Raw genomic sequence first — 8,174 nt, forward strand, 5'->3', positions numbered from 1 at the left:
GGGAGAGCTCGGGCCAAACCCCGGGCAAGCGTTGGCAAGGTCTAGGTAAAGCCCGTGGCCTGTATTAGCAAGGTCATCCCAACAGTTGGCAAGGTACGGGAAAAGCTCGGGCAAAACCTCGAGCAAGCGTGTGGCAAATGTTGGCATGGTCCGGGCAAGGAGGTGCAAGGTTCGGCACATCATGACAGGCCCCTGGCATGTCCAAGGCAAGTGCTGGCACGTACGGACCTGCCACGAGCAAGTCCAGGCACGTCTTGGTACGTCCAGCCCTGCCATAGGCACGTCCGGGCACGTCCGAGCCTGCCACAAGCAAGTCCCAGCACATCTAAGGTAAGTCCAGGCACGTCCCAGCACGTCCGGACCTGCCACGGGCAAGTCCCGGCACGTCCAGAGCAAATCCGGGCACGTCCTGGTACGTCCAGCCCTGCCACGGGCAAGTTCGGGCACGTCCGAGCAAGTCCTAGCACGTCTAGACCTGCCACGGGCAAGTCCTGGCACGTCCAGAGCAAGTCCAGGCACGTTATGGTACATCCAAACCTGTTACGGGCAAGTCCTGGCACGTCCGGGCAAGTCCTAGCAGTGCAAAACGAGTCCTACCCATACCAAAATGAAATCTACCCGTTACATTTGTGATTTCTCAATTTTATTAACTCAAACTCATCCCCCTTGACATGTTTGGGGGTTCGGCCGCCGCCCGTGGCAGCCCGTGGAGGCCGCACTCTTCGGAGCAATCAAAAAATCCTAGAAAATTCTGTGGGTGTCCAACACTTATATTCCGAAAAAGCAACTAAATTACTTGTTACTTGCATAACTTGTTAATTTCTCAACAATGCTTGTTAATTATCTATTGTCACTTATTAAATGAATATATAATTTACATTAAAAACTTAAGTTTGTTAGATAACGAAAGCGATGATAGTCAGGTCCTCCTTATCAGTATTCATCAAACTAGCTAGATACTCAATTATATAAGTATATATATCTATATATATATATATATATAGAGAGAGAGAGAGAGAGAGCAATACCCTTAAAAAATATAATATTAACAATTAAAATTAAAGAAATGACAAGCTATATTAGACTTTTAACAAATATACTTCTTGTCATAATACTCAAGAGGTTTGAAAATAAGATTTATTATATAAATAATTTTGAGGGAGTCACAGAATTAACTAGTAAAGTTGCGTAATTAACAAGTCAAGTTGCACAATTAACAAGTATTATTGCATAATTAACAAGTAAAGTTACATGATTAACAAGTAATGTAGTTCAGTTGAAAGAGTTATGGATTTGGCAAGTAAATTTAAGTAATTAAAAAGTTATGTTAAGGTATTAATAAGTACAGTTACATAACTAATAAGTAATGTAATGTAGTTATGTTGTAGGAATCACAGACTTAAAAAAAAAAATTAAATAATTGATAAATCCTGTTAAGGTATTAACAAATATAATTATATAATTAATAAGTAATTTAATTATGTGATTAACAAATAATTTAAAAGGACTCTCAGCCTCACAGGGGATCCGAGAATCACGATACTTAATATCAAAATTTAGTCATTCATGTGTTTCACTTTAGTCCGACCGATGCTTCTTATTCAAATGCGACAAAGGGAAAGACTCTACTATTTCCTCTCTCACGGGTTCACGTAAACAGTGATATCATTTTAACCTTCCAGGCTTTTGGAATTGGTAGCAGTTGACCGGAAGCGAGTGATGTGCACTTGGCTGTCGATGGCTCATGTAATGGCATTGGTAAATGTGAAAGGGTTTTTAAGGGCTGCAAATTCAATTTATGTGTTGGCAAGTTGCGTTTATATAAAATAAATTGATTTTTTAAGTTAATTATAGTATATTTATTTTTTAATTTAAGCTATAATTATTATTTATATGATTTATTATAGTATAATTTTTATTTTTTCTAGACTAATGAAAGGACCAATATATTCTAAAAGACATTAAAACTAATTTTATTTTAATTTTTAAATGGTGAGAAATTTTAAAAATATTTATTTATTTTAATTATATATGACAGTAACACATAATAAATGAAAAGTTATTATTTATATTTTAATTTGTAAGGGAAATAAATAATAGATTTAATAATATTTGTTGAGGGATAAATTTGCTTCTCAAGGAGCAAAACTTAATTGTAAAATTATTTTTAATTTAGTTTCAAAATTTTTCCCATATTAATCAAAAGTAGAGCACGAGTATAGAAAATTAACATATTCATTCGGGGACAACACATTCAAAATAAATTAAGCTGTTAAATAAATAAGATCCCGTGGAGCATTTTGCTTCTCTCTCTCCCTCCACGTGGATGCCTATTGTGTATAGCATGTAAGTACTCGTACTTTATTACAGAAAAAGCAAGCCTGGAAGGTTAAAAAAATAAATAAATATTTATTTAAAGCAATTACGTTATTTTATTTTAAATGTGTTGTTATTAAAATGAATGTACTAATCTTTCACACTTATACTCTTCTTTTAATTGATATGAGAAGATTTTAAAATTAAAATAAAAAATAATTTTATTATTAAGTTGTGTAACATATATAAATTAAATAAATTGTTATAAATTAAATAAAATTAAGTAAGTTGTTAAATAAATAAAGTCTCTCATGAGCCTTTTGCTTGCCCCCCCCCTCTCTCTACGTGGTCCTCTCTACTTGGGTGCCTATTACGTGTAGTATGTACTGAAAAGGCAAGCAGTGAGAGTTAAAATGACAATAAAGCGTCAGCACATTTTTTGAGTTAATGAAAAATAAAAATTTAGAAATTTCAAAATATTTATCTAAGAAGTGACAGTGATAAGGTTGTTTTTAACTTCTTGAGGAGGGATTGTACTATTGCAGTGTTGTGGGCATCGAAAGCCTGCCTGAAACATTTATGACCTGCACAAAACCAAAAAAAAAAAAAAATAAAGGTTAGAATGAGTTAACTTTTAAAACAAATTTAAAAAAGAGAATGATAATTAAGAACCTTTTAAAAACATTAATTTCAATTACACATCGTGAAATTTTAAAATTTTAATTAAAAATTAATAAAAAATATAGTTTGTGAGATAAAATTTACTATTGTCACTTAAAAATTTACTAATCCAACTTGAAAAAATTTGTAACATATATTGTGAAAACATGAAACCCCACTTAAAAATTAATTGTTTAACAAAAAGCGCCACTTGAGAATTCACTAACTTAACTTGAAAAAAATTCTAACGTGAAAACATAAAACTCCACTTGGGAATCGATTGTTTAGTAAAAAACTAATTTAGACAAGCCACTTTTTATTAAACAATTGATTCTCAAGTAGGGTTTTATTTTTTTACAATATACATTACAAATTTTTTCAAATCTAGTTAGTAAATTTTCAAGTGGTGCTTTTTGTTAAACATTCCATTCCCAAGTGGGGTTTTATGTTTTCACAATATACGTTAGTAATTTTCTCAAGTTGGGTTAGTTAATTCTCAAGTTGTGTTAGTGAATCCCACCTCACAAATTATATTTTTTTATCATAATTAAAGACCATGATCTTTAACTGAAATTTCAAAATTTCACGGTTCGTAATTGGGATTAATGTTCTTAGAAGAACCTTAATTGTCATTCTCACTAAAAAAAATACATCAATCATTTTATATACTCTCTTCAACTTTATTTATAAATTACATTTTAAAAAATTTATTTGATCTCATTTATAAATTATATTATGATTTTTAAGTAATATTTAAAAAATATTTTTAAAATTATATTTTATGAGAAAAAAATAACATGACGTCACTTTTTTATTTATTATATAGGGATATATTTAAAATTTCACATACTTTTATTTCTTATTTTTTATATTAGTATTGATGAGATTCATAGAAATACTTTATAAAAAAAATTGAAGGATTGTAAATTTATTTTTACTTTAATTTTTAGATTCAAAGGTAGAATCATAATCTTTTTGTTTTGTTTTCTTTTCGGGGGGAAATCGCTATGAAATTTTCATAAACATTTTATTTAGTCAAAATATTACTAAATACATGTAATATATGTTTGGGTTTTAATTTATGTATGATAAAAACATATTTAAAGAATTTAACTATTTATTAAATTTGTCATAAATATATTTTAAATGTAGTTTGAATATGTTTTTAAAAGTTACAAGTCTTTAATAATAAATAATATTAAATTTAATTTTGTTTGATTACTTTAAAGGAGGCAAGGATGAAGGATGAACATTTTGATGTGACAGCTCAATCGATACGTTGGACTTTCTTTTTCTCCCAAAATAAATAACCTCGCAGCCAAAACAGGCAACATTGTATGTTCTTGCGTTCTTTTCTTCTCCAGTACAATCAATTCTTTTAATTAAAAGATGGGCAAGCAAAGCTTGAGTCTCTTGTGATCCCGCTTTAAGTCTGCATCAATATACGTGTTTTTACATGATATTTTATTCCATATTTAATCAATAAATAATTACTTGCATTTAATATTTCATATAAAATTTTATAAAATATATTAATTAAAAAAATAAATTTATTTAAAAAATAACTTTTTTAAATTTTATATTATGTCCCTATAATTTGTTTTATTTAATCAAACTGTTATAGTCTGATCAATTAAATATATTAATCTTTGAAGATTAAAATCTTTGAATTTTTTTCTTGTAAAAAATGAAATTAAAAACTTTTATATTTTTGTTTAAAGATCATGTAACTTTAGAACTAATTACATAATTTTTAGAAATCACAATTTATATAATTAGATTATGTCTTTTAAATAATTTTGGAAAAATAATAGTAAAATCTTTTTAAATTATCTAAATAATATATTAGTCCTACAAAATAGTATAATTTCCCTGAAGTCTCATGAAATTTTTTTGTCATTAGAAAATTAAAAAAATGACCAAATTACCCTTAATTAAAACAAAAATCTCAAGCCTCAATGCAAAGTACTTGGCATGCATTTTTGCTTCTCCTCTTCCTTCTTTGTCTTAATTTTTTTTGAGCTGTTGTACGTGGGTAATTTTTTTAGAGCTATTTTACATAAGTATATATAAGCAACCATTCTTTCTCTGTATGCTCACATTGGGTTAATGGAAATTTCTTTTGCTATACATGGGTAAATTTCTTCTCCTACTTGAAAATTTCTTCTCCCATATGTGAGAGTTAAAGTTGATGTGAGTTAATGTACATAAATAATTGAGGTCTTCATTTTCTTTTCATGCGTAAGGCTGAATAACGTGGGTATGGATGCTGACTCATGATAAATGATATATCATTTGCAATTGTATTGTAAATACATAAATCAAAGTTATGAATAACTAATACAAAGTTGTAAATATAAGAAAAATAGTTGTTGTTGGATAAAACATAATAGATATGTGATCATGATATTTGGGAAATAGACATATTGACGAATGGTTATTTTATTGTTTTAGGGTGGCATGAGAAATGGCTTCTTTTGCTTCTAATTTTGGAAATGAACTATTTTGTTATTTCCATTTAGGGGGACGATTTGTAAAAAAATATTGAAGGTAAAATACAATATGATAGGAGGAGTGTGAGAGTAAAAATGATAAGACAAGGGATGACATTTTAAGAATTCAGAATAATAATATCATCTTATTTTAGCATTGACACTAATTTGAGTGACGTGAAATACACCGTGAAATTTGATGAAATGACCCTTATATACCTTGTTGATCAATGGGGAATTGCTACCCTATTTAAGTATAGTGTTGGAAGCAATCATGTATATATAGGTTGTAAAAGAAATGGCAGTAGAGAAACAAAAACTAAGGAAGCACTAGTGTAAGTTACTATATTAATTCCTCTAAACAAAGTTGTCATTTACTGAAGGATAATTGTTATTTTAGTAACCAAAGTTGTGATCAGTCATTATTACTCACCATATAATAGGCACTAACTAACGCCTTTAATGGCTTATCATGTTGTGAATCTAGGAAATATTCTATCAACCTGTGTTCTTGTACCATTAGACTAGCCACATGCAAAGTCTTTCTGCTCAATGTATTCACAACCACTTATTTGTGATTTATGAATCGACTTATGGCATGTTATTATGAAAGTAAAGAATTGTGATGTGTGACGTGTTGAGTATATGGAGTATATTGAGTGCGAGTATATGAATTTATATGACATGAATCGGTCTATTTGAATGCACAACATGTGAGCTGTGCATAGCATGATCATTAGTGAGAGTTTGCCTAGAAAAAAGAGTGGATGGTTAAATCCACATGGCATTGGCAGTGATTGTTGGAATCGGGAACTCAATTTGGCATCGACAGTTGGAATTGGGATGTAGCCCTTATCCCATGGTTGATTCAGGACTGTCCCACTTGTTTTATGAGAGACTTGAATCTAACTAGTCTTCACTAATTTATAAGGAGGCTAGATTAAGGGTATGACACCCTATGATTGTTAATATTGGGGGAAACCATGTTACAAAAGTGAATAAGTTAATCATAACCCAGTAATTCCTCACAAGTGGAAGGTTGGGTTAGTTCGTGAAGGACATAGTCACGGAATAGCTTCCAATTTCATGTCGGAAGTAACAAGAGGGTATAGGGTTAACATTTGATCATGCATTTAGAATCCGGTCACATGGTTGTTATTATTGTGGTTCAGCATGTGTTAGGGATGCATGGTTGGTATTACTGTGATCTCATGTTATGCATTGCCATTTAATATGGATATTTATGCCTTTGGGTTCGGTCACATGATTGTTAGTATCGTGAACCATGGCCAAGTTCATGGTATTTGTTGTAATTGTGTGTTTTTGCCCATTTGCATATGTTTTTAATTGATATGCAATTGTATAGATTATTTAAAACTTGATTATTGAGTGGTTGTACTCATACCTCAATTCTCAATATTTTTAGAGCCTTAGTCATCGAATTAGGACTGGGCAAAACATGTCGAGGCATAGGATACTAGAGTAATCCTTTTTGTATGCCTCAATTTGTTGTTTTATATGTATGAACTTTGTTAATTTGCCAACTAAGATTCACGACTTTCATTATTTTTATTTTATGTCACTTAATGGAAATTTTAATAATGCTTTATATGTGGATGATGATTTCATCAATCGTATGCAGAGTAAACCATTAGACATTTTTATATGGAAAGTGATTTATTAATTATTACATTATCACATAGACTGGTTATTTTTAATTTTTACAAAAATAATCTAAATATAAAAAAGTACACCATTCAATCCTTAATATAAGATAAATTAAAGTTCATTTAAATAAATGATCTATATTATGGACTAACCTAACTTTCTTAGATAATTTAATAATTTCATTTAAATAGATGTCCCAGATTTCATCCTGGAGGGAGTAACTTAATAACCTAATATGTTAGGCCAAAACAAATTAACGTAACTTCTTTTTGACCAACAAATTAACATAACTCTTCAAAACACTTTTTCTCCTCATTCGTATTATATTCACCCGCAAACACACATCCAATCTTTATAATATCATGCTTCATCACCGCATAATTAATTGTGGTGATGAAATATAATTATCAAAAAAGTTGGAAGTGGGAGAGGTGCACCTTGTAGACGACGCCAAAGCTACCCCATTTGATGATGACGTCTGGCAAGAATTTGCTGGTGGCCTTGTCGATCTCCTCTATGGCAGAAAGACCAACTGGAAGGGACGTCGGAGTAGGGTGATGACAAGGTGCCTTTCTTCTTGCACAATCACACAAGCACATCTTTGCTTTTGAGGTACATCTTTATTATCTTTTCCTTTCTTAACTTAGCACATTGTCACGGCCTTGGAACTCCCTTCCCTTGAACCGTACCGGCCTTAGCTTGATCCCTCTCTTGATCTTTGCTAAGTCAGCCGAATCCCACAAGTAGGCAAAGAGGCTAAGAGAACTAGATGCACAAGTAGAGAGTAGAGAGCTTGAGTGAATGAACTTTAAGAGCTTTTACACTATGCTTAAGTTGCTTGTGTTTACAAATGAGGGGTGAGGGGTATTTATAGGCCCTCCCCTTTCTCTAGAAAATTCCCACCTCCTTAATGGACGGTTGGGATTGATTCGATCTTACGGTGTACATTCTATCTCTAGAATATTCTATAAAAATATCTACAACAAGTATCTAGATATTTACAAAGAAGTTTCTAGAGACTATCCCTCAAGATATGTG

Source organism: Prosopis cineraria, unplaced genomic scaffold (genome assembly GCF_029017545.1).
Source record: "Prosopis cineraria cultivar Desert tree isolate PC_DT_omini unplaced genomic scaffold, ASM2901754v1 PC7, whole genome shotgun sequence".
Classification (NCBI taxonomy): Eukaryota; Viridiplantae; Streptophyta; class Magnoliopsida; order Fabales; family Fabaceae; genus Prosopis; species Prosopis cineraria.